General features: G+C 40.8%; 1 long non-coding RNA gene across 1 annotated transcript in view; it reads left to right on the forward strand.

The window, feature by feature from the left end:
• Positions 1-686: 686 nt before the first annotated feature.
• Positions 687-26135, forward strand: part of LOC132271791 (uncharacterized) — a 75127-nt gene continuing 49678 nt past the window's right edge. The window contains exons 1-3 of the long non-coding RNA XR_009469831.1: positions 687-1029; positions 1173-1234; positions 3124-3186. This is a non-coding gene — a long non-coding RNA (uncharacterized LOC132271791). The remainder of the gene's footprint in view (positions 1030-1172; positions 1235-3123; positions 3187-26135) is intronic.

A 26135-nucleotide genomic window follows, 5' to 3' on the forward strand; every position in this document is an offset into this window, starting at 1 on the left:
ATAACCATCTTGGATCTTCTCTGTAATGTAATGGCAATCTATCTCAATATGCCTAGTTTGCTCACGAAAAACTGGCACTACAAGAAAAGTGGGCTTTTACGACATAGTATTTACGGGGCTTTTTTATTTTGCCTTGTGATTACCACCATTTACGGAGTTTTTAAAAGAATCTTCATAATTGTTATATTATATGACATGCTTTCACGAGGATTTTATAGAATTATCGTAGAAAATTATTTTTACGGCATATTAAAGAGCCCGTGAATATTTAGATATATTTACGGCATATTTGTACACCTTTAACGGGATAAATGTTCATCGTTGAAGAAGCACTAAAATTTCACATTTAAGGCCTTTTTTTTTTTTTTTTCCCGCAAATAAGCTTGAATAGGCACAATATATTAATAAAATTACTTAAAAAATATACACAGGAAATAATGGAAAAATGAACTTAAGTTCTTTTGCGGTGTATTAAAGGGCTTGTGGATAAATTTCACATCTAAGGCTCCTTTTTTGCCCCGTAAATAAGTAATAAAAGTTTCCCACCACCCAATTTTTACTCCCCCGCCAAATTGCCAAAGTAAACAGGTGGTCGGGCACAATTAATAAAATTACTTAAAAAACCAAGAATGAATTTCACATCTAAGGTGCCTTTTTTGCTCCGTAAATAAGTAATAAAAGTTTTTCTCCCCCAGACATTTTCACTCCCCCGCCAAATTGCCAAAGTAAATAGGTGGCGGGCACAATTAATATATATAATCCGCTTAAATATATATACTGGACAAAAAAAAAAAGGAGGAAGAAGAAGAAGAAGAAGGAGGCCCAACTTCTATCAATTACTTCCTAAAAGAAGCTTCAACGAGGTTAGGGTTTTCAACCAGCGAAGAGGGCACACGGTGGACTAGCAAGTGCTGGTACGTCCATAACCTCCTCAAGTACGAGTTCAATCTCCAATTCGACATCCCCGTCACCTACCCTTCCACTGCCCCCGAGCTCGAATTGCCCCAACTAGATGGCAAGACCCACAAGGTTCGATTAGGTTTAATTTTTTTTTTTTTTTTTTTTTTTTTTTTTTTTTTTTTTATCAAATTTTGTTTGTCAATTTTTTTATCTGTGTGTTTGTGTGTGTGGGAATGATGTAATTTGATTTGGGTTTTTGCGGATTTTGTTAGATGTATAGAGGAGGGAAGATTTGCTTGACTGTGCGTTTCAAACCACTCTATGCTAAGAACTGGTATGTCCTTTATTATTATTATTATTATTATTCGTTTGAAATTCCCCTATTTTTTTCCCCAAGAAATTCGAACCACCAGCTCTCCAAACATCCCATTATAAAGAACAAATGGAAGAGGTTCAACAAGGTCCCACGGACACCTCTATTATGCAAGAAGTTGGGTTTAACACTAAGATTTAAAAAGGTTCACAATCAAGAACGGAGTTACAATAAACATAAATAAATAAGAGAGAAATGTTTTTTTTCTTTTTTTTTTTTTTCAGGAAAAAATGTATATTCAAAGAGCCATTTAGGTTTCACAACACAGTCACTGCAATAAAGTAACATTTGAGCATGCAATTTATCAATGCATTACTCGTCCAATACAGAGAACTGCCTTTCAACAACTCATATTGTAGGAAACATACATGGATTAAGATAGTAACCACCAAGTCATCAAAGAATTAAGAATCCAAAAGAAAAGAATAAACACGTACCCCTATATTTGCAAATCACATTAATTCCATGAAGAATCCTGACTTGTGAATCAGCACAAGTGATCATTAGTTTACTGGGGTCTTGTGGATAAAACTGGAGTAGAGTAACATGACATTAGGAGAATTTCACACTTTATAATAGAAACAAGATGGTAACATAAAAAGGCAACAAGATAAGCACAAATGGGAGAAAATTGACTACCTGGAAGCCAGTTATTCTTTTGTATGGTGACTTCTTCTTATTGTGTAAGCATATCTGAGATTCCAGTTGGAAGTGATTATCTGGTCAAATCAGGAAAAAAAAAAAAAAAAAAAAGCAGTTGATCAATTACAAGTCTTTTTTGGAATCCTTGAGGTTCAGAATTATCTTAATGTAGCTATATAGAAGGCCACATCAACCTAAGACTCAAAAGTATAGCAAGTCAATAAATTAGTTCTTAGTAGAAATAGCTTCTAATTTCATTTTAGATAGAAGGCACTCAGAGAAAGGCAACTAAAGTAACTCAATTACTGTGAGTAACTTGATATTGTAAATTCATAAATATTCTACCTGGAAAGTGCATTATTTTGGTATAGTATCTTCATGAAAAGGCTAAAAGACAGGTGAATGGCCATCACGATGGTGTTATGATGACATTTGATTTACTTTTCAAAATATTGCATAATGGATGACTGTTTAATAAATAATGAGTTAAGCTAAGCACAAGCTATATAGTTTGAGCACTATTTCCTGTTATACTATAAAATCATGATGATTGCACCTCATAATGCCACTGAATTTTTGGTTTGTAGTTGATGTATGTTGTGTTCATTGATATCAAATACTGAAGTTTTTGTTCTTTATCTTAACTCAACTGAAGTGACTTCATTTACTTGCTCTCATTTCCACCCTCTGTAAGTGAAGTAGATCTTTGTGAACACAATTTTTTATTTTATTTTTTTTTATTATAGAATTTTTTGATCTTAATTCAATTTCTTTAGCAAGTATTTATTCGATTTCGTTACAAAATACTTTGAGATTTTTGTGCATCACTAATTCATCTTTCATTAATCATGCACGCATTTGGTGGTAGAATAATGATTTGTTATTTTTTGCACAACTCTAACTTTGCGAGATGAACTAAATTTTTGTAATTGTGTACAAAACTTTATACCTATGAATTGTATAACATATGATGTAGTTGAAAGAGTTAAGACAAAAAAGGACAAGCGTGTTAAGGAGATTTGAAAATATATTAACAAGTCAGTAAATGTGATCTTATAACTAGATATGTTTATTTTGGTGAACAATGAGGGGAGAGCTTCAACTACCATACTAAAATATTGTTTTGCAATTATTTTCAGGCCTTTATCTTTGCACATCGTTGTTTTTTACTGTTGTTTCGCATTGACATTTTTCTTTCTCTTTCATAGTGATTTAGAGAAAAGATATTAGAAGGAAGAAAGTCTTTGCTCCTTGCTCCCTGGTGTTACAAGGTCTGTGTCATATCATTGTTGCTAAAATAAATTAAGTTATTTTCCCGGATTTGCTTTTGGTTCCTCCTTTTCCTCTGTCATTATAGCCCTTGTCTTTTAATTATGTTTGCAGTTGGCCAATGACCAAGAAAAGGATTTAAAATTTTCTTTCATAGGATTATATGGACTAAAGTATATGTTTAATAATAAAAATCTGCCTTTCAATTTGAGAAGCTTTAATAATAAAAATCTGCCTTGCAATTTGACAATTTTTTTTTTTATCTTTAGTGATAGGTTACTAGACAAAATAATTAAGCAAATAGTGATGGATAAAGAATAAATGCACATGACTTACAGGTTATTATATGTAGCGGAGTTTGCTTATAAAAGTTAATATTGTCTACACTAATTTTATGTTTAATTAAATGTTAAAGCTTTAATTTTATAGAGTTAATCTAAAGTATTTAAAAGGAGCACGGAGGTTTGCTGATCAGGCGCAAGCGAATGTGGGCTATCCAGAGAAGATTTTATGCCCTTGTAATTGTTGTCTAAATGCAAAGCACTAACACTTCGACATGGTGTTTAGGCATTTATTGGAAAATGGAATGGATTGGTGTGGTCGTAGCACCAACGTCTAAAAGATATGCAAAATAGTGTGGCCAAGTTTTAAATTTATAAATGACACTATTACCACTAATTAAAAATATAGCTAGGGTGAGTAGGGATTGTCCCAACGGATTATAGGTGCACTAGCAATGGAGACAATGTACAGGGTTAGTAGGTCGAGTGATCAAGAGATGGTGTGTTTAGGTTGATTAAACTATAAACTAAACTAAACAAGTTCAATGTAACACAAGCAATTTAAGTGAAATTTAGAAAAAACAAGAGAGTGAGATCTTGATCGGTTGATCAACTATACATCAACCTTCGCAATAGCACGAATCATTGCAAAATAGGGCTATTGGTCGGGTAGGTCGAACCACTGGGACTGCGCTAATCTATGGCAACCTAAGTGTCTAGAGTCATTTTAGAGTGATAAGGTGTAATAAAGAGTTGTTGATTGGTTTGTCACTAAGCTAGAAATGTAAAGATGCATAAAATAATAAATTGAAGGAGATTAAAAGGAGTGAAACTTAGGTGGAGAGGACTAGGGAAATGAATCCACCATACACCTCATAAACATGCTAGCTTGCAATTAACTTGGGGAGCTACTTATGTAAATGACCATGATATGTAGAGATGCATGATAACTACACTATCTTCAAGAAGTTCATACAATCAAGAGCTAAGTATAAACCATCTAAGTATAATCCAATAGGAATGGCCTATCAAATCCCTTACTTTGTATGGTAAATACACATGTAATCAAAGACTAAGTATAATCCATCCACGGTTGGTATGAACCATCTAAATTACATTAAACTAGGGGTGTAGTATGGTTCATCGTTCCTAGGAATGGACTATCAAAACCTTCACAGGACATGCCAAGAAAACCATTTCATAATCTCATCTCCATTCTCACTATGAAGATGCAAGTTATAAAATCATGAGAGAATATAACCTAAAACAAGATGATAAAACTCAACATAATCATTAATAGAAATTAAGATCCATTACAACATATGTAGAGCTCTAGATTATGAAAAATACCACATACATACTTCATTCCCCAAATTAAGAACAAAACTAGAGTATGCTTACAAGGGAGGCTTCATCACCTCCCTAGAAGAAAAGTTAGTTACCCATTGGAGCCTTAAAATGAAGAAGAAGCTTGAACTCCATCTCCAATTTTCGAGCTCAACTTTGTTAGCTTGAAGAACTCTTTTCTTTTTTCTCTTCTCCCTCCTCTTATCTTGTAAAAATGAAGGATATGAAATGTGTGGCCTTTGGTTGCCTTTTGTCCTCCAACAAAGCCCTCTCTCTCCTCCAAAAACATCCCCAACCACCTCATAAAGAAGTAAGTAGAAAATGAGGAAACCAATGCACAAGTGGCTGTCAAAATGAGAATTCCCAAAGGCAATTCTGCCCCAAATTCGAGCACTCTAAGCAAGGCCTTGAGCACTCGAAAATGGAGCAGATTGCTCCATACTTGCTTTGATTTGCCCGGACCTACTTTGGTGAAATGGCCATAACTTTGCGCTCCAAACTCTGAATGAAAAACCGTTTGAAGATTTGGAAAGCTAATTCAGAGGTTTAAATAATTTATGTTTTGGTGGAGATCCAATTCTCAATGATGGTTGGTCGAAAATGAAGATCAAGGCAGAATTTCATTGCTGCCAGGCAGTTCTGCGCACCTCTAGTAACAAGGCCATAACTCTCTGCTCTGAGCTCCGAATGAAAAACCGTTTAAAGATTTAGAAATATAATTCAGAGCTCTAAATCTTTCATGTTATGATGGAAGTCCAGTTCTTGAGTTTGCTAGGTCAAAATGGCGAGCAAAGTTCAGGATCCACTGCTGCCAGAAATTCAGCTTTGTGCCTTTTGATGGTCAAAACTCCACAAAGCATCCTTCTTGCTTCTTTTTGGCCAATGGACCTGAAAATATACAAAAACATGTAAATGGAGATAATCTACATAAAATAATCAATTAATGGACTTTGTTAATGTAATTTAGGGCGCTTGAATATACAGTATTCGGCGCTTATCACACCCCCAAACTTACATTTTGCCAGTCCCTTAGCAAAACCAAAATGCAAAGCTCAATGGAATGAAAAACATGGGAATGCTATTTCAAAAATATCCACCATGGCAAAAATAAACATAAACATAGCTCAAATACAACTTGAAACAGATAAAGAGCTGGAGACGGGATCATTGGGAAGACTACCTTGCATATATAAAGCATTGATACAAAAATTGGCAAAAACCATTTCAACATGCATGCATCAACATCATAGTCCATATAAATAATTCAATTGTCATCTCTTTAAATGGAAATAACTCAAACTCCAGTAAAAGTGAATTGAATTCTCAACATGCGGCTTTTACTTTCTTTTCCAATTCCAAGGCACAAGTTTTCAAATCAATGAATTCCCCTTTACATGAAGTCCCTAAGGCATGATTTTATTTTCAAGACAACTTTTGTTGCCTGTTAAGAATTTATTATAACTCAAAAGTGAAACATAAAATGGTTGTGCAGCGTTGAAATCCTTTAAGCTTTCTAACCAACCTATGTAGCGAGCGTTAGGCCAACAACTCCCAAACCAGACGGCTTTAGGGTGCTAAGCGTAAAGACACTCCTAGGGCTTAATAGCTCAAGTTGGAAAGGCTACGAATTCCAACAAACCATGTTTATTACACACATATTTTTGAATGACCGTGCAATGTTTAAGTCCTTTAAGCTTTCTAACCAACCCCTATAGCAAGCGTTAGGCCAACAACTCCCAAACCAGACGGTTTTAGGGTGCTAAGTGTAGAGACACTCCTAGGGCTTAATAACTCGAGTTGGAAAGGCTACGAATGTCAACTGATCATTATTTTCTTTCTTTCTCAGTTTTTTTTTTTTTTTTTTTTTTTTTTTTTTTTTTTTTTTTTTTAGATTCATGCCAAAAGTATTCATCCATTAGGTTCATCAAATCAGATTAATTAGGCCAAGGTCAAGGTCAATCAAGTTGCATGCCTCACAGTTAAGTTTCTAATGTGCATTTGTGCATTGTGAAACTCATAAGAGTGTAAATCCAGTAAGAATCTAATTGAGGCATTTATACAGACTATATTGTATTTTGCATGATTACTTCAAATTCAAATTTCTTTATTTTCAAAAATTTCTCAATTGCTTCTATACACAAGGTATTAAACATATGCTTTGTCTCCGACAAGTTTCAAGCTATACTATCATTGCTTTACAAAATAGTGATACCAAAACTATGCCAAAAATGCAATATTGCACCCCCAAACTTGAAATACACAGTGTCCTCAATGTGGGATATGGAGTAAAATTGATGACAAAAATGACAGAGAATAAAAAGGAACAAAAATACCCAGGGGGAGGAAACGGCATGGTGAAACAAAACCCCCAAAGTTGAAATGAACTGCGCCACCTGGAGAGCATGACAAAGAACAAAAAGAAACGACCACAAAAGGCATTAATAGCACAAGCACATATACAGAAAAATAATGAACAAAAAGATAACAGAAAAGAGAGAATGTGCATTCAAAAGGGAGTGTACATGATTACAAAAAGAGTTGTACATGGATCATGTCTACTAGAGCAACCTATACATAGCAAATTCTTACAGTGCAAAAGTAAAACAACAGATACAAGAGAAATATGCACATATAAAACAAAAGATAAGGTCTAACACTCGCAGTAGCTATGGTCCAGAGGGAAGACGGGCGAGGATGGAATGGAGGAGAGACTGAGTCTTACGCCGGTCGGCCTGAGCCAAACGACGTTCCTCAGTTGCAATACGGCGGTCTTCAGCAGCAAGACGACGATCTTCTTCGGCACGTGAAGAAGTCTCACACATAGTCCGAGTGTACGCGGACAAAGAATTTTCAAAACGATCCATCCGCTCATGAATACCGGCAATGCTAGCCCGGATGAAAGCCTGGTCCTGCTGAGAGTCGACCAAAGGCTCTACCCTTGCAGCGGCTGCTGCCGTGGAAGCATCCTTAGAAGGAGGAGGAGGTGGAGCTTAGATGAACAGGGGGGCAGCAGGCTGAGGGGTACTAGAATGGCTAAGAACATTGATCCACCGGCGCTTGGTAAAAATTTTAATCTTTTTGCCTTTTGGTTCATGGGGAGGAACAATGAAACCTTTGTGCTTTAGGAGCCGAGTGATGAAAAACGGCAAAGGCAATTTCCGATTTTCAACTCGCGGAGCCCGTGCATTATGAGCGTCATGCGAAAACTTTATAAATGTGGTCCAAATGAGCTTCGGGACGGAGAACCATTGGCCTTGGTCTATGGCATATAAGGCTTGCAAAAGGAGGCCCCTACGCTCGGTGCTATGCACCAAAGGGCAGACATTGTGCTTGAAAACAGTGTTAATGAACCAGAGGCGTTCCGGAAGATTGGTTTTGCGGATAAAAGACCGGGGCCTATTAGGATCGTCAACATTGCAAATGGCAGCGACAATCTGCTCCACAGTTAATGTATCCGGCTCCTCATATAAAGGGAGATTCTCACGATTGACAATGTCATCGGGGCACTCAATGGGGCAACCAGAAACCTGAATGATGTCAGTCATAGTGAAAGCATAGGTGGTGCCATCAATGGATGTAGTGAGAGAAATGGGTGGCTCTTCAAGGCATTGGAGATTCTGGTTGAAGAGGCGCACTACACGGGGGTAGGCAACCCTGGCGAGAGGCGAGCAAATGTGCTGCAGACGCCTGTTAGTCAATTCGGCTACAGCCCACGAAGTAGTGGGTAGAATGTCGAAGGCATCTGTGAGCGGAAAAGAAAGCTCGTAGTTGAGTTGTTTGCGATCCCAAGGATCACGTGGTTGCTCACGATTGACAGCACGGGCACCTGCAGAGGGTCAAGGAGGCCGAGAAGGACCGGCACGAGACATTTTAGAGAGGTGGACTTGGTTGAGGAAATTTAGCGAACACCTGGCGTGCACCACAAAAAGGAGAAGGTAAAAATGAGTGGGACGGATGATGAAACCCAAAAATTTTGGCAAGAAAACAAGGTATATCATAGAGCAATCATCAAAAACATTCAACACAACCTCCACAATGTATCCCCACACTCCGTATAATGGAAATAAAGACAAAGAAAGGAGGAGAATATGAAGCTTACATACCTTGAGAAGAAGAAGAAGAAATGAGGTGCATGGATGGTGAGTAATGTGGGGTGGTGAGTGATGGAGGGATGGAGGTTGGGGTAGCCTAGAGTTGAGAGGGAGAGAAGGTGGTGGTTGGTTGTGGGTGGTGAGGACTTGGATTTAAAAGAGGAGGAGGGTGTGAGTGTGTGGGGTGAGGTGGGTTTTAAAATAGGTAGGAAGTGGGCTTGGTTCGAGTGCTTGAAGCTGCACTTTGAGCACTCGAAATGGGGTCAGTGAGTTGGATGCATGGGTTTGAGAGGTCGAGCATTTGCGAGCACTCGAAGCTTGGCTTTGAGTGCTCAAAAATATTACAGAGAGGTGAAGGTGATGTTTGGTTTGCCGGTTGGATGAGAGAGTGGAGAGTGGTTGTATGGTGAGGTAGCCGAGAGAGAGAGTGCTGTGTGTGCAAGGTCGTGGGGTTAGGGAGAGTTGGTTGAGAGTGTTCGAGCATGGTGCTGTGTTGGGTTTGCATGGTGAGTTGTGGTGAGGGTTGGAAGGTTGGGGTTTGTGGTCTATGCATGGTACACTCGGCATGGTGGGTTGGTGGATGTTTTGAGGTGGCCGAGTGGTGGAGGTTGGCTGCGTGGGTTTTCATGCATGGGCATGCATGGTTGATGGGCATGCATGAGGTGAGGAAGTGGGTGGGTTGTGAGATGCAGAGGAGGTATGTATTGGTGCATGCAAGGGGTTGGGTTGGGTTTGGTTGTTATAAGCCGAGAGAGAGAGTGGGGATGATGGATTGTGTATGGAAGAGAAATGAGGGAGGTGGAGTGAAGAGGAGGTTGGTTTGAGTGTGGGTTGAGGTGAGAGAAGTGGTTTGTATGGTGGTGAGGTGAGGATGATGTCGGGATGGTGAGGTGGGGTTGAGGTTGAGTTGGTGTGGTGTGTGAGGAGTGGGTTTGAGAGGTGGTTGGAGGTTAGGATGGGTTTGCATGCAAGATGGGCATGTAGGAGGGGTTGCATGGGAAGGGAAGTTGATGGTTTGGGTTGAGGTTTTGGATAGTAGGTCGTGGAGTTGGTTTGGTTAGTGCCGAAGTGGGGTAAAGGTTGAGATGCTGTGCAAAGCTGTGGAGGTTATGAGTTAGTGTGGTGGTTGCATGGTCGTTTAGAGAGAGAGAGAGATGGTGGGTTTGGATGTTGGGGTTGGCATGGTGCATGGTGTTGATCGGTTGATCAACTATACATCAACCTTCGCAATAGCACGAATCATTGTAAAATAGGGCTATTGGTCGGGTAAGTCGAACCACTGGGACTGCGCTAGTGTATGGCAACCTAATAGTCTAGATTACTTTTAGAATGATGAGGGGTTATATAGAGTTTTGTTGGTTTGTCACTTAGTCATTAGAATTGAAATGTGCTTAAAGAAATAAATGCAAGGAATTTAAGAGGAAGAAGTCTAGAAAAGGAGCTCTAGGGAAGTGAATTCACCACCAATCCTATAAACATACTAAATTTCTATTAACTTGGGAAACAATTTCACTACATGGCAATGATATGTAGCAATACTAGATTGCTACATTATCCTCAAGAAAATCATAGGATCAAGATTTAAGTATAATCCCTCAAAGAGCCACATACTAGAACTACCTAGATTAGGGTGTAGCCATAACATGCTCACTAAGCTAGGGACCATCAAACCCCTCAATCACTATGGTAATAGCACATGAAGTCAAGATACAAGATTAATCCATCAAAAGGAAGTCTTAAGCTATGGATTAACAAATTTCTCATACAACATGCCTTTAAACCCATTTCACAATTTCATTTCCATTCTTACTATGAAGATGCAAGTTATATAATCATGAGAGGATAAAATCTAAGACAAGATAATGAACTCAACATGATCATTTATAGGCATTCAAATCCATTACAACAAGTGTAAGTGCTCTAAATCATGAAACTACCATGTACATGAATCATTCCCCAAATTAGATGAAATTAAAGCATGCTTATAAGAGAGAGCTTCATCACCTCCCTAGATGGAGGTTTAGTTATCCATGGATACAAAAATGGAAGAAGGAAGCTTGGAAGAATAAGCCATTTTCGAGCTCCCTTCCTTTGGCTTCAAGAACACACCCTCCTTGCTCTCTTCTCTCTCTCTATCTTCTCAAAAAAATGAAGCTTAATGATATGTGTGGCCTTCCTTGCCTTATCTCCTTCAACAAAGCTCTCTCTCTCCTCCAAAAACATCCCCAACCATCTCATAAAGAAGTAAGTAGAAAATGAGGAAACCAATGCACAAGTGGCTGCCAAAATGAGAATTCCCGAAGGCAATTCTGCCCCAAATTCGAGCACTCTAAGTAAGGCCTCGAGCACTCGAAAATGGAGCAGATTGCTCCATGCTTGCTTTGATTCGCCCAGACCTACTTTGGTAAAATAGCCATAACTTTGCGCTTCAAACTCCAAATGATGAACTGTTTGAAGATTTGGAAAAGCTAATTCAGAGCTCTAAAAACTTTATGTTTTGGTGGAGATCCAATTCTCAAGTCTGGTTGGTCGAAATTGAAGATCAAGGCAGAATTTCATTGCTGCCAGGCAGTTCTGCGCACCTCTAGTAACAAGGCCATAACTCTCTGCTCCGAGCTCCGAATGACAAACCGTTTGAAGATTTAGAAAGATAATTCAGATCTCTAAATATGCCATTTTATAATGGAGGTCCAGATCTCGAGTTTTCAAGGTCAAAATGGCAAGCAAAGTCCAGGTTCCACTGCTGCCAGAAATTCAGCATTGTGACCTTTGATGTTCAAAACTCCACAAAGCATCCTTCTTGCTTCTTTTTGGCCAATGAACCTGAAAATATGCAAAAACGTGCATATGAAGGTAATCTACATAATTAAACAAACAATGGACTTAAATAATGCAATTAAGGGCGCTTGAATAAGCAATATTCGGCGCTTATCAGGTGTGTATTGATATGTTGATGGCATAGTGGCCGAGAGGTGGTGTGAGTGAAGTTGGTGTAGGTTGGTAAGAAGGGTGAGTTGTTTCTTGCATGGTGGCTCATGCATTTGGGGAGGGTTGCAAATGGAAGGTGATTGCTGGAAGTGGGTTGTTGCCGAGAGAGAGAAGGTTTGGAGTTGGGCATTGTCGAGCAATCCAAATGGGTGCTAAAGGTGCTCAGAAATTGGGCAGTGAGATTGAGAGAGGTTAGTATGGGATGGAGCAAAATTCGAGCACTCCAAAGAGGAAGCTGGAGTGCTCGAGCTTGGGGCAGAGAGAATGGCCAAGATGTGGAGGGATGTCGAGCACTCAAAATGCCAATTCGAGTGCTCGAAATTGGATCAGTAAGCTCGGGAAAATGAAGAGGCTTATGAGATGAAATGCTGAGCACTCGGAATGGGTGCTAGAGCCCTCGAACTGGAGGCAGTGAGCATGCTAGGCGGATGAAATCACTGGGAAGGATTTTTGAACAATTGCAACATTATGCCAATGGAAAATTTTCCAAGCTTGATACATTGCAACATGATGCAAAATGGATGAATTTCTCAAAAATGAAATTTTCAAGCTTGGCATGCATGGGAAGAAATGGAGACTTTGTATTGGAAAATCATTGAAAACTTTGCATGCCATGCCCATGTAGGGAAAGATTTTTAAAGCTTTGCATGGCAGTTGGAAAAATATTTGAAAACTTTGCATGCCATTCCATGCATCGAAAATTTTTCATGTCATTCCCATGCATTGAAAAATCATTGTAAGCAGCAGCTTCAATTCAAGCCATGCATGGAAAATTTTAAAACTTTGCACATTATTCCAATCTAATGCATGGATAGATTTTTAAAGCTTTGCATGCATAGAAAGAAATTGAAATTTTGCATGGGACAATGCATGGGGAATTTTGAAAAATTTTCAAACATTGCAAATGCATGGAAAAATTTTAAACAGTGCAAGAATTTCAATGCATGGATGATTGTGCGAAAATTTTCAAGAATGTATTACAAATGAGACATTATGCACTGATCGGTTGATCAACTATACATCAACCTTCGCAATAGCACGAATCATTGTAAAATAGGGCTATTGGTCGGGTAAGTCGAACCACTGGGACTGCGCTAGTCTATGGCAACCTAAGTGTCTAGAATTGTTCTTAGAATGATAAGGGGTTTATAGAGGTTTGTTGGATGTCACTTAAGCTAGGAAATTAAAAGTGCATAAAACAATAAATTGCAAGAATTCAAGGGAGTGAAGTACAAGTAAAGAAGGCTAGGGAAATGAATCCACCTCCATCCCTATACACATGCTAGGTTAAGAATAATTTAAGGGAAAAACAACATATATGATAGTCATGATACATAACAATACTAGGTTGCTATAATATCCTCAAGAAGTTCATTTAAATAGGAAGGCAAGAATAAATCATCAAAGGTTCACATGATCAACTACCTAAACTAAAATGTAGCTTAGAACATGTTTACTAAGTCAAGGATTATCAAGCCCTAATTTAATTGGTGAATGCACATAAAGCAAAGAATCAAGTATAGACCATCAAAGGGAAACCCTAAGCCATGAACTATCTAGGCTCTCCAACTCTATGCCATTGAAACCACTCCATGATCTAACTTCCATTGTCACCATGGAAGTGCAAGCAATATGATTACGAAAAGTAACCATCCAAGACAAGATGAATAACTCACAATAATCATTTATAAACATTCAACATTCATTACAACAAAAATGAGGCTCTTGACCATGGAAAGACTATCAAAAATACATTGTAATCCCCAAAAATAAACTATACTAACACATGCTTACAAGGGAGGGGTTTCATCACCTCCCTAGAAGAGGAGTTAGTTACCCATTGGAGCCTTAGAATGAAGAAGAAGCTTGAACTCCATCTCCAATTTTCGAGCTCCCCTTTGTTAGCTTCAAGAACACCTTCCTTTCTTGCTCTCTTCTCCCTCCTCTATCTTGCAAAAATCAAAGATAAATATTGTGTGGCCCTTGGGTAGCTTTTTATTCTCCAACACACCCTCTCTCTTCTCCACGGAACACCTCCAACCACTTCATAAAGAAGGAAGATGGCATTGAGGAAACCAATGTGCAAGTGGCTGAAATTGAGCCATTTCCGAGTGCAATCTGCTTGATTTTCGAGCACTCGAAAAGTGATCTCGAGCACTCTAACTTAGTGCAATGTGCAACATGTTCCTCTTGCTCAGCGCTGACTTATTTTGGGAAAACTGCTATAACTTTGTGCCCCAAACTCCAAATGATGATCTATTTGAAGATTTGGAGAGCTGATTCAGTGTTTTAAAAACTTCATGTTTTGATGAAGACCCAATTCTCAAGTCTGTTTGGTCAAAAATGGGGAGAAAAGCAGTACTTTAGTGCTGCCAGGCAGTTCTGCGCACCTCTGTTACGAAGATCATAACTCTCTGCTCCGAACTCTGAATGATGAACCACTTAAAGATTTGGAAAGCTGATTCAGAGATATAAATCTTTCATGTTATGATAGAAGTCTAGTTCTTGATTTTGCTAGGTCGAAAATGGCGACAAAAGTCAGGATCACTGCTGCCAGAAATTCAGAAATGGCATCCTTTTTGCTCAAAATTCCACAAAGCATCATTTTTGCTTCCTTTTTGCACTTTAACCTGAAAATGCATAAAAACATGCAAATGGAGTTAATCTACATAAAATAATTAATAACTGGACTTTGTTAATGTAATTTAGGGCGCTTGAATATACAATATTCGGCGCTTATCACACCCCCAAACTTACATTTTGCTAGTCCCTTAGCAAAACTACAATGAAAAACATAATGAAAAGACAACCATGGGCATGCTACTACAAAAATATCATCCATGGTAAAATGAGATAGATACATAGCTCAAATACAACTTGAGACAGACAAAAACTGGAGATGGGGTCATTGGGAAAACTACCTTACATATATGAAGCATTGATACAAAAAATGGGAAAAACCATTTCAACATGCATGCATCAACATCATAGTCCATATAAATAATTCAATTGTCATCTCTTAAATGGAAATAACTCAAACTCCAGTGAAAGTGAATTGGATTCTCAACATGCGGCTTTTACTTTCTTTTCCAATTCCAAGGCACAAGTTTTCAAATCAATGAATTCCCTTTTACATGAAGTCCCTAAGGCATGATTTTATTTTCAAGACAACTTTTGTTGCTTGTTAACAATTTATTTCAACTCATAAGCGAAACATAGAATGGTTGTGCAATGCTAAAGTCCTTTAAGCTTTCTAACCAACCTATGTAGCAAGCGTTAGGCCAACAACTCCCAAACCAGACGGCTTTAGGGTGTTAAGTGTAGAGACACTCCAAAGGACTTAATAGCTCAAGTTGGAAAGGCTACAAACTCTAGCTAACCATGTTTATTACAATTTTTTTTTGAATGACCGTGCAATGTTTAAGTCCTTTAAGCTTTCTAACCAACCCTTGTAGCAAGCGTTAGGCCAACAACTCCCAAACCAGACGGCTTTAGGGTGTTAAGTGTAGAGACACTCCAAAGGGCTTAATAGCTCGAGTTGGAAAGGCTACGAACGTCAACTGGTCATTTTTCATATATATATATATATATATATATATTTTTTTTTTAGATAACTTAAATCATGCCAAAGATATTCATCTATCAGGTCCATCAAATCAGATTAACTAGGCCAAGGTCAAGGTTGATCAAGCTGCATGCCTCACAGTTAAGTTTCCAATGTGCATCTGTGCATTGTGAAGCTTATAAGAGTGTAAATCCAGCAAGAATCTAATTGAAACATTTATACAGACTAGTTTGAATCTACATGATCATTTCAACTCAAATTTTTCTTTATTTTCAAAAATTTCAATTGCTTCTATACACAAGGTATTAAACATATGTTTCATCTCCGACAAGTGTCAAGTTATACTATCATTGCTTAGCAAAAATTATGAAACCAAAAATATGCCAAGAATGCTTTGATGCACCCCCAAACTTAAACTACACAGTGTCCTCAATGTGGGACATGGATGCAAGTTAGAGACAAAAATGACAAAGAGTAAAAAAAAAGAACAACAATACCCAGGGGGAGGAAACGGCAGTTTGAACAAAAACCCCCAAACTTGAATTGGACCGCGCAACCTGGAGAGCAACATGAAGAACAAAAAGAAACAACCACAAATAGCATTAATAGCACAAGCATAAATACAGAAAAAGAAGGTAGCGAAAGTTAACAGAACAGAAAGAATTTGCATTGCAAAAAGAGTTTACATGATGACAAAAAGAGCTGTACAGGGATCATGTCGACTAGAGCAACCTATACATAGCAAATTCTTACAGTTTAAAAGGAAAACAAAAGATACAAGAGAAATAGTTACAGATGAAACAAAAAGAGAAGGTCCACACTCGCAACAAGCTACTGGCCAGAAGGTAAACGGGCGAGGATGGAATGGAGGAGAGATTGAGTCTTACGCCTTTCAGCGGAAGCCAAACGACGGTCCTCAGCAGCGACACGGCGGTCTTCAGCAGCAAGACAACGATCTTCTTTAGCACGTGAAGAAGTCTCATACAGAGTCTGAGTGCACGCGGACAAAGAATTCTCAAAACGATCTAGTCGCTCATGAATACCGGCAATGGAAGCCCGGATGAAAGCCTGGTCCTGGTGAGAGTCGACCGGAGGCTCTACCCTTGCAGCGGTGGCGGCGGTGGAAACCGCCTCAGAAGGAGGAGGAGGTGGAGCGTGGATGAACAGGGGGGCAGGAGGCGGAGGGGTACTAGAATGGCTCAGAACATTGATCCACCGGCGCTGGGTAAAAATTTTAATTTTTTCGCCTTTTGGTTCACGGGGAGGAACAACGAAACCCTTGTGCTGAAGGAGCCGAGTGATGAAAAATGGTAAAGGCAATTTCCGATTTTCAACTCGCGGAACCCGTGCATTATGAGTATCATGCCAAAACTTCATAAATTTGGTCCAAATGAGCTCGGGGATGGAGAACCATTGGCCTTGGTCCATGGCATATAAGGCTTGCAGAAGGAGTCCCCGACGCTCGGTGCTATGCACCAAAGGGCAGACATTGTGCTTGAAGACAGTGTCAATGAACCATAGGCGTTCCGGAAGATTGGTTTTGTGGATAAAAGACTGGGGCCGAGTAGGATCGTCAATAGTGCAAATGGCAGCGGCAATCTGCTCCACAGTTAATGTATCCGGCTCCTCATATAAAGGGAGATTTTCACGATTGACAATGTCATCGGGGTACTCAATGGGGCAACCAGAAACCTGAATGATGTCAGTCATAGTGAAAGCATAGGTGGTGCCATCAATGGATGTAGTGAGAGAAATGGGCGGCTCTTCAGGGTATTGGAGATTCTGATAGAAGAGGCGCACTACACGGGTGTAGGCAACCCGGGCAAGGGGAGTGCAAATGTGCTGCAGACGTCGGTTAGTCAATTCGGCGACAGCCCACGAAGTTGTGGGTAGAATGTCAAAGGCATCCGTGAGCGAAAATGAGAGTTCGTAGTTGAGTTGTTTGCGATCCCAAGGATCATGTGGTCGCTCACGAGTGACAGCACGGGCACCCGAGGAGGGTCGAGGAGGGCGAGAAGGACCGGCACAAGACATTTAGAGAGGTGGACTTGGTTGAGGAATTTCAGCGAACACCTGGCGTGCACCACAAAAAGGAGAAGGTGAAAATGAGTGGGGTGGAGGATGAAACCCAAAAATTTTTGGCCCTGCAATTGTAAGAACGACTCCCAAACAATCACAAATCTCCATTGCATGCAAGCCCATCCTCCATTGATACCAAAAATGTGAAAGAGAAAGAGAAGGAGAAACTTACCCCACAATGGAGAACCAAAGGCCCTGTGTGCGTGGGATAAATGGTGGGGATGGGTGGGAGGTTGATGATGGTGCTTGGGTTAGAGGAGAGTGGGGAAAAAGGTGGAGGAGGTGAAGGTGGGTTTGCATGGGGTGGTGAGGTTGAGGGTGGTTGGGTTGTGGAGTTGGTGGAGGAGAGGGGTTGGCAGCCGAGGAGAGAAGATGAGGTTGAGTGAGAGTGGTGGGCTGGGGTTTTAAAAGGGAGGGAGAGAGAGGCTTGGTTCGAGCACTCGAAGGGTGCCTTCGAGTGCTCGAAATGGGGGCAGTGGCCTCGGCTGGTTTGCATGAGAGAGCCCGGGCATTGGCGAGCACTCGAAACTTGGGTTCGAGTGCTCTAGAAATCGGCAGAGAGGGGTGGGTTTGGGTTGGTGGGGTGGTGGGTTGGTTGTGGAGATGGTTAGCATGGTGTGTCGGGCATGGTTGTGACATGCATGGCTGCATGGTGGCTGAGAGTGGAGGTGGTGATTGGGGTTGTGAGAAGGAGAAGGAAGGTTGGTGGAGGGAATTTGGTAGTGTGTGAGGTGGGATGCATGCATGGGGTGTGCATGCGAGCTGGTTGCTTGGTTGTGGGGTGGTGGGTTGGTTGGTTTGGGTAGAGAGAGAAAGCTGGTTGCATGGTTGGCAAGCATGATGGGAGGTGGATGTGTCGAGAGGGTGGTTGAGATGGTGGAGTGTGGAGATGCCGAGAGGGTGGCATAAGAGAGTGAGGTTGGGTTGTATGAAGTGGGTTGTTTGGTTGGAGATGAGGCTGGGTTGGGAAGGGAGAAGTGGTTGGGAAGGTTGTTGGGTGGTCTTGCATGCATGGGCATGCATGGTGGTGGGTTGAGAGGAGATTGAGGTGGGTGGTTGTGGTGTATGAGGTTGATCGATGGTGGTATGGTGTGGGAGGGTGGTTGGTTGAGGGGCATGCATGCATGGGCTTGCATGCATGGGCTTGCATGCATGCATGCAGGGCATGTAGCTGGATGCTGGAGGGTTTAGGTTGGTGGGTTGTGGTTCTTGGAGTTGTTGTCGAGCACTCTAAACATGGAAGTAGAGTGCTCGAATTGGGACCAGTAGCCTCAGCAGCTTTGGGGTTCAAAACCCAAGCAAGGTCGAGCACTCCAAATTGGAGTTTAGATTGCTCGAAATGAAGCCAGAGAGTTTGGGTTTGCTGGGATGAGGCTGGGAGCACTTGAAGCTGGGTGGTAGAGTGCTCTAAACTGGATCAGTAGGCTCAGCATTGTGGGTTGAAGAATTTGGAGCACTCAAATTGGAATTTGGAGTGCACGAAAGTGGCTCAGTAGCTTGGAAATGAACTGGCATATGGAGATTGAATGTGTCAGCCAACTTGAATGCATGGATGATCTTGCATGGATTGATTTCATGGCTGCATTGTGAGTGCATGGACGAATGCAATTGATGGATTGCCATGCATGGTGCTTCCAACCATTCATCCATCATGTAGGATTGCAACAAAGAAATGCATGGGATGCATACAACATAGAAATGCATGCAACACAAAAAAAAAAAGAATGGAATGCATGCAAGCAAGGTGTCTAGGCATGCACAACTGCAATATGGAATGGAATGCCGTGCATGGTTGCATGGATTTGGAGGTAATGAAGTCCCATTTTTATTTTTTATTTTTTTTATTTTTTTTATTTTTCAAACTTTGCAATTTCTAATGCATGGAAAAATTGCCAACTTTCAGAACATCACACAAAGCATGGGTGGATGTAAGAAAATTTTCAAACCTTTGCAACAGCACACAATGCATGAATGAAATTTCTGGAGAAAATTTTAAACTTGCAAATTCATTCCATTCCAATGCATGGGAAATTTTGAAAGTTTTGTTTTGAAACCTTGCAATTTTTCAACTTTTTAATCATCTCAAATGCATGAAGAATTTTGAGAAAATTTTTAAACTTTTCATTGAAAATGAGAAAATATGCACATGAGTCGTATTGAAAAAAAAATCTAATAAAATTGCTAGAAAGCGATGGAGACTTCCGGGAATGAAAAATAGAGTTGAGAAGGTCTAAGAAAAATCAAATTTTTGGCTTTCCTAAACCGTTTCCCAGAAAATTTGCAAGGCTCGAGCAATTTCAAAGAGAAGGAAGCTTGGAAATTGAAAGAATTGCTTTCCTTGAGTTGCTAAATTTAATGTCGATAGCTAGACCAAGCTAGAGCAGGCACTAATCCTCATAAATTGGATCCGTCAAGAGGACTTCCTCAACTTTTCGGGTTAGAATTGTGCCGTCAATGCAAGGCTTAAGCCTTTGGCCATTTATCTTGAAGAGTGATCCACTTGCAGGATCATGAAGTTCGATTGCTCCATGAGGAAAGACGGTAGTGACAATGTATGGACCATCCCATCTTGACCGGAGTTTACCGGGAAAGAGTTTCAAGCGGGAATTGAAAAGCCAGACCTTTTGTCCCGGGGCAAAAGACTTTTTGACGATATGTTTGTCATGAAAAGCTTTAGTCTTTGCCTTGTAAATTTTTGCGCTTTCATACGCGTCATTACGCAATTCCTCAAGTTCATTTAATTGCAACGCACGATTAGAGCCGGCTTGTTTGAGATCAAAATTGAACCTTTTTATGGCCCAATAAGCACGGTGCTCTAATTCTACCGGGAGGTGACATGCTTTGCCAAAGACAAGTCGATATGGTGACATGCCAATGGGTGTCTTATAAGCTGTCCGGTAAGCCCAAAACGCATCGTTTAGTCTTACGGACCAATCTTTGCGGTCCGGTCTAACCGTATTTTCCAAAATGTGCTTAATCTCCCGGTTAGAAATCTCTACTTGACCACTCGTTTGAGGGTGGTAAGGTGTAGCAACCTTATGAATGACGGAATACCTAGCAAGGACGGATTTTAGATAACGATTTCAGAAATGAGATCCGCCATCACTAATGATTGCTCGGGGCGTACCAAAACGACTAAAGATGTGAGACTGAATGAAATGGATCACGACTTTATGATCATTGGTTTTGGTAGCCTCGGCTTCAACCCATTTAGACACATAATCCACCGCTACAAGGATGTACTCATAGCCATAAGAAGATGGAAATGGTCCCATGAAGTCAATCCCCCACACATCAAAAATTTCAACAATTAAAATGTTGGTGAGGGGCATCATGTCTCTTCGGGCCATGGATCCAAGTTTTTGACATCGTTCACACGATTTGTAAAAATTGTATGCATCCCGGAACAAGGTAGGCCAAAAGAATCCGCTTTGAAGGACTTTGTTAGCGGTCTTTTTGGCACTGAAATGGCCTCCGCAAGCAAGAGTATGGCAAAAATTTAAAATGCTTGTGGCCTCGGTTTTAGGAATACATCACCGGATGATTTGGTCCGGGCAATACTTGAATAGTTCCGGATCTTCCCAAAAGAAATGCTTGACTTGGGAGAAAAACCGGTCCCTCTCTTGTTTGGACCAATGAGCTGGAATTTTGCCAACCGCAAGATAATTGACAATATCCGCAAACCATGGAAGAGTAGAATGTGAAACTTGAAGAAGTTGCTCATCCAGAAAGGAATCACGGATGGCTGCAAATTCTGAAGATTTCTCAATAAGTAAGCGAGAGAGATGATCGGCGACAACATTGTCGGTCCCTTTTTTGTCCCGGATGTCAATGTCAAACTCTTGAAGTAAGAGGATCCATCGAATTAAGCGGGGTTTTGTCTCTTTTTTCGCTAACAAATGCCTAACAGCGGCATGATCTGAAAAGACGATGACCTTGGAGCCAAGAAGATAAGAGCGAAATTTATCCAAGGCGTACACCACCGCTAGCAATTCTTTTTCAGTGGTGGTGTAGTTCAATTGGGCATCGCAGAGAGTTTTGCTAGCATAATAAATGACATGCGGAAGTTTATCCACACGTTGGCCCAAAACCGCCCCTAATGCATAGTCGGATGCATCACACATGATCTCAAAGGGAAGAGACCAATTAGGGGGTTTCATGATCGGGGCAGAGGAGAGGAGAATGTGAAGTTTGATGAAAGCTTCCATGCAAGCGTCATCAAATTTGAACGGAACATCCTTGGCTAAGAGATTACACAAGGGCCGTGAGATTTTGCTAAAATCTTTGATGAAGCGACGATAGAATCCGGCATGGCCAAGAAAAGAACGGATTTGACGGACGGAATTAGGAGGAGGAAGATTAGAGATTAACTCAACTTTTGCCTTGTCTACCTCGATTCCCCGCTTAGAAATGACATGTCCTAAAACAATGCCTTCTTAGACCATAAAGTGGCTTTTCTCCCAACTTAGAATGAGATTCGTCTCTTTGCATCTTTGGAGCACAAGAGATAAATTTTTGAGACACGAGTTAAAGGAGGAGCCAAATACGAAAAAATCGTCCATGAAAACTTCCAAGAACCTTTCAACCATATCGGAGAATATGGACATCATGCACCTTTGGAACGTTGCCGGTGCATTGCATAGACCAAAAGGCATGCGTCGATAGGCAAAAGTACCAAAGGGACATGTGAATGTTGTTTTCTCTTGATCTTGGGGGGCGATTGCCACTTGGTTATAGCCGGAATAACCATCAAGAAAATAATAGAAGCTTTGGCTGGCTAACCTTCCTAGGATTTGATCAATAAATGGGAGTGGGAAATGATCCTTCCTAGTTGATGAGTTGAGTTTACGATAGTCAATGCACACACGCCACCCGGTGGTGGTTCGTTGTGGCACGAGCTCGCCCGCTGAATTTTCAACCACGGTGAGCCCGGATTTCTTGGGGACAACTTGTGTGGGCCTCACCCACTTGCTATCAGAGATAGGATAGATGATTCCCGCATCTAGCAATTTGATCACCTCTTTGATGACCACTTCCTTCATGTTTGGATTTAATCGGCGCTGGACCTCTCTAGTAGGCTTTGCGTCATCCTCCATATGAATGCGGTGCATACAAATGGAGGGGTCAATTCCTTTCAAATCTGCCACTGTCCAACCAATAGCTTCTTTATGTTCTTGGAGCACCGCTAAAAGGTTGGCCTCTTGGTCGTTTCGACGGTCCGAGGCAATAATGACCGGAAGGGTTTGCTTTGGACCAAGGAACACATACTTGAGATGGGCCGGGAGCGGCTTAAGCTCAAGTTGGGGCGGAGATAACAATGATGGGACCGGAGGAGTGGTGGAAAGTTGGGGAAGTGGTTCTTTTGGAATTTTCCAAGGAGGTACATCCATGATAGCATTAATATCAAGCAAGGAATTGACTTCTTGAATGGCTTGATCAACATCAAAGTTTGAGAAGTCAAAATGGGACATGCAAGTTTCAAGGGGATCTTTGCTTAGGATGAAGGGGAGAGATTCTTCGACCACTTCATCGATGACATCCACAAGAAAACAATCATCCTCATTGGAAGGATGTTGAGTTGCATGAAAGATGTGGAGTTTGACTTGCATGTTTCCGAAAGCAATGTCCATCACCCCGGTCCGGCAATTAATTGATGCATTAGCCGTGGCTAAAAATGGCCTACCAAGGATCACGGGAATGTGCTTTTTTGGGTCATGGACTGGTTCCGTATCAAGAACCACAAAATCTACCGGGAAGTAGAATTTGTCCACTTTGATGATAACGTCCTCGAGAATACCTCGTGGATGCTTGACCGATCTATCGGCAAGTTGCAAAACCACGGAAGTCGGCTTAAGATCTCCCAAACCAAGTTGTAGGTAGACCGAGTATGGAATTAAATTCACGCTAGCTCCTAAGTCAAGGAGGGCCCTCTCAATTTTGCTGTCACCAATGACGCACGAGATTATGGGGGCACCTGGATCCTTATACTTCGGGGGAGTGCTGTGCTGAATGATAGCACTAACATTTTCAGTTAACCTCACTTTTTTTGGCAAATGATTTTTAGAAGTGCGCTTTTGAGTGCACAAATCTTTGAGAAATTTTGCATAGGGAGGGATTTGCTTGATAGCATCCAAGAGGGGCAAGTAAATCTTCACTTGCTTGAAAACTTCCCACATGTCTTCAATTTTACAATTCTTGTTCCCAAAATGTGTCGACTTTTGAAGACGTTGAGGAAACGGAGCTTTTGGCTCATAAGTAGTTTCCACATTTGGGGAGACATGTGTGGGATTTCCGTGAATGGTATTTGAACAAGAATTTGGATTAGAAGAGCTTGAATTTGGATTTTTTAAAGGAGAAACTTCCTCACTTTTGTCTCCATCGACCTTGTTGTCAACCACTCTACCACTCCGAAGGGTGGTGATAGCTTGAACTTGTTCATGAGTCGGCCCACTCGGAGGAGGGGTTTCGTCAATCACATGCATTCCTCTAGGATTTTCAAAAGGTTGAGAGGGAAGCTTGCCCTTGTCCTTTTGAAGCAATTGATTCACCGAGTTAGCTATTTGGCCCACTTGATTTTCGAGATTAGCTATGGATTGAGTATGAGAGTGAACCATTTGGAGAGTAGGCTGCAAGGATGTCAAGAGTTGCTTGTTGGCATCCATTATTTGCTTATTTAATGATTCCATCATTTGCTTGTTTGCAGCTACTATCTCGTCAGTTGGACACACAGGAGGTTGATTGGAGACATTTGGATTGTAAGGAGGACGGTAGCTTGAAGAGGCTTGGAAAGGTCTACCTTGATATTGAGAAGAGGGCTGATTTTGCAGCCCTTGGTTTTGGAATTGGGAATTCTGTGGGGCTTGTTGCCGCCACGAGAAATTCGGATGATCTTGCCAACCCGGATTGTAGGTGTTGGAATATGGATTGTTCCCGGGCCGCGAGAACATGGCATTAGCTTGCTCTTGGTTGGGACTAGGAAATTGCTCCGGTGTGGGGCAATATTCCGAGAGATGGAATGGACTAGTACATGAAGTACAAACTGAACTTGCCGAATTTTGAGACAATGAAGGAGGAAGATGTGGTGTCATCAATTGGTAGAATTTATGAGCGATGGCATCCACTTGAGATGATTCCTCCCTTATTGACTTTGGTTGACAAGGGTTGATGTTGTCTGGAGTGGTTGCGGTCAGAGCCCTATGAGAATTGTGTTGAAGTGAATTTTCACTCAAATTCTCAAGTAAGGTCCAAGCCTCATCCTCATTCTTGGATATGAACATCCCACCACAAGAAGAATCAACCATGAATCTATGGGTTTCGGTCAAGCCAGCATAGAAAGCTTGCACTAATTGCCATTTTGGGATCAAATGATGAGGACATTTTCGAAGAAGATCTTGTAGCCTTTTCCAAGTCTCGTGGAGTTGTTCTCCATCAACTTGAGAAAAACTTAGAATGGAACGCCTCATTTGGTTGGTTTTACTCACCGGATAGTACTTCTTAAGAAATTCTTGTTGCAATTGAGCCCAAGAAGTAATAGAGTTGGGAGCGAGGGAGTTCAACCAATATTTTGCCTTATCCTTTAGGGAGAATGGGAAAAGATGGAGATGAAGTGCATTGTCCAGAAAACCTCTCAACCGGATGGTCGAACAGATTTCAAGGAACTCATCAAGATGCTTATATGGATCTTCATTATCAAAGCCATGAAATGATGGAAGCATTTGAATGGTACTAGACTTGATCTCATATTGAGCTGCATCGATGTTTGGCATCACTATACAAGAAGGAGAAGCATAGGTGGTAGGAATGAAATGATCTCTAAGAGTCATTGGTTATACATTAGGAATTTCAGCCCTTTCATTCCCCGGATTTCCTACGTTATCCCCCATTATATTGAATTCAGTTTTAAGGTCCCTTGTAAGAGTGGGTTCCCTAAGGTTCCGTCTAAGAGTTCTTTCAAGTGAATTTATATCAATAGGCGAGTCAAGTGTGGGAAGAGAGAGCGACCTACGGCCAAACATCAACAATTCACAACAACATCATCACAACAAATCTTTATCATCAACTCCACATACGATGTTTCCTTTCTCCTCAATTATCAAGACAGAAAATAAATGGCCACGACAAGGACCGATGCTTGGAATTGAAAATACACAATTGAAATAGCCTCGACAAGGGCTTGCAATTTATCTACTTCTAAGCTTAACACATGCACGATATTCACAATTCGAAACTAGAAGTCACGAGACTTACCTGGGGTCCTCTAGACTTACAATTTGCTAGCAATCCCACGGCGAGCTTCGAGTCCCTAAAATCTTACAACACGAAGAAGATCAAAACACACAAGGAATATTCACAAGACACAATATTAACAATCAAACTAAAATTAACCCTAGACTTTGGTTGCTAAACCGTATGCAAGTCCCCGGCAACGGCGCCAAAAATTGATCGGTTGATCAACTATACATCAACCTTCGCAATAGCACGAATCATTGTAAAATAGGGCTATTGGTCGGGTAAGTCGAACCACTGGGACTGCGCTAGTCTATGACAACCTAAGTGTCTAGAATTGTTCTTAGAATGATAAGGGGTTTATAGAGGTTTGT

The sequence above is a fragment of the Cornus florida genome, unplaced genomic scaffold (genome assembly GCF_030987335.1).
Source record: "Cornus florida cultivar Cherokee Brave unplaced genomic scaffold, ASM3098733v1 CherokeeBrave_3.0.0_Hap2_Chr08, whole genome shotgun sequence".
NCBI classification, from domain to species: Eukaryota; Viridiplantae; Streptophyta; class Magnoliopsida; order Cornales; family Cornaceae; genus Cornus; species Cornus florida.